The sequence below is a fragment of the Pteropus vampyrus genome, unplaced genomic scaffold (genome assembly GCF_000151845.1).
Source record: "Pteropus vampyrus isolate Shadow unplaced genomic scaffold, Pvam_2.0 Scaffold391, whole genome shotgun sequence".
In the NCBI taxonomy this organism is placed as follows: domain Eukaryota; kingdom Metazoa; phylum Chordata; class Mammalia; order Chiroptera; family Pteropodidae; genus Pteropus; species Pteropus vampyrus.
Window position 1 is genome coordinate 39,064 of NW_011889172.1, and position 4,241 is coordinate 43,304.

Sequence of the window (4,241 nt, forward strand, 5' to 3'; positions counted from 1 at the left end):
CAATACTTTGCAACCTGCTACATCCTAGCCATACAGTCCTCCTGGCTCAGAGGACTCTGAATGAGGAATTTAGCAACTGGATTGTCATTAACTGATATGAAGGAACTGTGACAAGATGGTGCAGTAGTAGATCCCAGTTCTGTTTCCCCTCAAAGATCAACAACTAGTTGGCTACTCGTGATCAAAAACAACCTTAGGAGAGCTCAGCAGCCCACTTATTAAGCTTCAGCAATTCCATGGAACAAAACACCTGAGAATCACCACACAATGGAAAAGAAAAACAGCTTCACACATCGTCCCACCACCCAGGCCAGCACTATGTAGCACCAGGAGGAAATTCCACAGCTACAGAAAGGTGTTACCCTCATGGGAAAAGGAAAGTAGAGTTTGTGAGCATCTTCTCCAGCTTTTTAGTGGGGCACAGGAAGGACCTGTGTCTGCTTCACTCAACCCAGGGGACAGCAAAGCTTAGACATAAACACACAGCTAAACACAAGGAAGAGGAGCAGGGACTACCAGTATCAGCCACAACAGGACATAGGACTGGATTCAATATAGACACAGAGACCAACAGCACAGAATCAAAGCCTAGAAATAAACCCTTGCAAATATGGTCAATATTTAACAAAGGAGACCATGTTGGTTTGCAAACTCTCGAGCTTCCAGGGTGAAATTTTAAACTAGTCCCCATGCATGGAGGCCCAAAGAGAGACCAAAAAGAGAAGCAGATCACTCCAGATTGCTAGGTGGCAGTGTTCATAAGCTAAAATATTTACATACAAGGCTTGTCTTGGGCGGCCACAACACAAGAAGATCTACACATCTGCCCACCAAATCTTAAAAATTTATATATAATACATGCCTTAACTGAGTTCAGTCATGTGTAACACCAGATAATCTCAAAAACGCATTACAAGCTCAAGGCTCTACCTTTGGTCCAGCTTCTAGCTGAGGGTAGGTAAGTGGAATGAACATTCCAAGGACAGGGGAACAAACAGACTCTGATTCCCCAGGTCCAGCTCTTGGGTTAACTGTAAGTCACACCTTCATCATTATCTCTTCCAATAGACCCAGTCATCAGTATTTATAAAACTCCCCAAGGGATTCCCATAAAATCCACAGATATTGCCTGCATCCTCAAAAATTACCTGAATAAATAGATTTGACGGATGCAAAATTTACATGGAACATGTGGAAACTGTGTGAAAAAATGTAGAGTTTTAGTAAATAACAAGAGAGTCGTGCATTTCACCTGCATACCAGAGTGGTTGAGGAGAACCACTCATGCATTCATTATGATGTACAAGGATCCCAGGATGCTCTCCCAATTCAGTGCAAGGTAAATAAAAAGAAGTTACATTCATATGAGAAACATGGAGAGGAATGAAAACCATGAGCCTAAAACAGAATGTGACCAAGGATACAGTATTCAGTTTACATGCTTGGGTTTTGCTGGGTTTTCCAACCATACAACAAAAGATTTACATGGATATGAAAACCACACTGTTTTGCTGTGGAACTTCTCTAGTGCACTCTTAATGTCCATGTCCCTCAGGCTATAAATGAAGGGGTTCAGCATGGAGGTGACTACAGTGTACATGACTGAGGCCACCACATCATTCCTGGGGGAAGGCAACAATGCCGATCCAAGGTAAACTCCGATGCCTGTTCCATAGAATAAGCAAACAACAGACAGGTGAGAGCCTCAGGTGGAGAAGGTCCTGTACTTCCCATCTGTTGACGGATCTTTCAGAAACAATTTTATAGTAAGAGACAAAGATTCCTGATATAGGAAGAAAACCAGAGGTAAAGCCAACAAAATACATGACTATGTTATTGGTGAAGGTGTCAAAGCAGACAAGACCAAGGAATTGAGAAAGGTCACGGAAGAAATTAGAATTTTTACATTTTGAAGTAGGTAAGTTGTAACATTATCAAATTGAGCAGCTGGGAGTCCAAAAGACTGACTAAAACGAAGAAGCAGCAGAGGCATGGGTTCATGATGACTGATTAGTGCAGAGGGTGGCAGGTGGCCACAAAGCAGTCATAGTCCTTTGTAGTCTGAAGAATACTATCCATACATCCAAAAAGGATCAAAAAAGACATCTGAGTCAGGCAGCCTCCATAGGCGATGACTCTGTTGTGAGTTTGGATGTCCACGATCAGCTTTGGGACAGTGGTAGAGATAAAACAGATGCCAGCCATGGAAAGGTTGGAGAGAAGGAAGGACATGGGATTGCATTTCTCTTACTTCACCTACTGAAGGTAATTCAGATTCATTATTTTGGCAGTTCACACTATGATTTGAGGAAAAATGCAAATAGAAGAATGTAAATACACCTGGGCAGTTTTCTCACCTTCAAAATTAAGATAATAATTGAAACTACCATATACTATTATTGTAAAACACTTTTTTGATATTTTTTTTTAATTAAGTTTATTGGCGTAACTTTGGTTAATACAATTACATAATTTTCAGGTGTACATTATATTTTGGCATCTGTACATTCTACTGTGTCTACCACCCAAAGTCCATTTTACTTCAGCTACCATATTTGATTCCCTTTACCAACTTCACCCTCTCCCTACATCCCATATTGACCCCCTTTACCACGTCTACCTCCTCCCTCCTCTCCCATCCCCTAAGGTCTAGTAACCACTAGACTATAGTCCATGTCCATGAGTCTCTCTTTGTTTGTCCTGTTCACTTGTTGCTTTTAGGTTTATACCCCACATATAAGTGATGTCACGTGATTTTCAACCTTTTCTTCTGGCTTATTCCGCTTAGCATGATTATCTCGAGATCCATCCATGTTGTCGCAAATGGCAGTATTTCTTCTCTTCTTATGGCTGAGTAATATTCCATTGTATTTATGTACCACAACTTCTTTAGCCAACCATCTATGATAGGACACTTTGGTTGCTTCCATATCCTGGCCACTGTGAATAGTGCTGCTATGAACATTGGAGTGCAAATATCTTTTTGCATATGGGTTTTCAAGTCCTTGGGGTAAATACCCAGGAGAGGGATTGCTGGATTATATGGTAGATCCATTCTTAGTTTTTTGAGGAACCTCCATACTGTTTTCTATAATGGCTGTACCAATTTGCAGTCCCATCAGCAGTGTATGACAGTTCCTTTTTCTCCTCATGCTCTCCAGCATTTGTTATTGCTTGTCCTGTTGATTATAGCTATTCTAACAGGTGTGACATGACATCTCATTGTGGTTTTGATTGGCATTTCCCTAATAGCTAGTGATGTTGAGCATCTTTTCAAATTTTTGTTGGCCATGTGAGTGTCTTCTAGGGAGAAGTGTCTGTTCAGGTTCTCTGCTCATTTTTTGATTGGATCATTTCCTGTTTTGTCGTTATTGCATTGTATGTGTTCTTTGTATATTTTGGATATTAGGCATTTACCTAAGGTGTTGCTTGCAAATATATTTCCCATTCAGATATTTGTCCCTTTACTTTGTTGACAATTTCTTTTGATGAGCAGAAGCTTCTTAGTTTGGTGTAGTCATATTCATTTATTTTTTCTATTAGTTCCCATGCCTTTGAGGTCAAATTCATAAAATCCTCTTTAAGTCACAGGTCCTTGAGTTTAGTTCCTATGTTTTCTTCTATGCATTTTCTTCTTTCAGGTCTTATGTTCAGGTCCTTAATCCATTTTGAGTTAATTTTGGTGTGTGATGATAGACCCTGGAAGTTTTTTAAACTACAGCTACATGAGTTCCAGATGCAGAGGTTGTGATTCAGCAGGTCTGAAATGTGGGCTGAACATTTGCATTTATAACTCCCAGATGATGCTGACAGTGCTGGTCCACTGACCAGTCAGGAAGTTGGAAAGGATTAGAAGAGACTAAATAATGAAGGGTTTTATAGACCTTGGCAAAGAGTTCAGATTTTACTTTAGGAGTAACACAAAATGACTGGAAGTTTTTAAGTAGAGAAGTCACAACTTCTGATGACTCCTAAAAAATCAATCTGGCTTCCATGTAAAGAAAGACACAGTGAATATTTGGAAACCATTTAGAACAGTCTTGCAAGAGCATAATGTTTATATGAGCTGCTTTCGAAGAATGGTGAAAGCAAATCATATAACTAAGGCAGTGTTGCTCCAATAATTTAATTGCTATGATATGAGGAAAGGAAAAGAAAAACTAAATGACAAGATTCGGTGGCGGTTAGAGGAGCTAGTGACCTGGAAAAGAGTAAATTTCTATTTCTGAGAATCCGAGCAG

At 40.0% G+C, this 4,241-nt stretch overlaps 1 pseudogene; it reads right to left on the reverse strand.

Annotated features, from left to right (window-relative positions):
• Positions 1 to 1,429: 1,429 nt before the first annotated feature.
• The window catches only part of LOC105305644, a 4,164-nt pseudogene continuing 1,352 nt past the window's right edge, over positions 1,430 to 4,241 (reverse strand).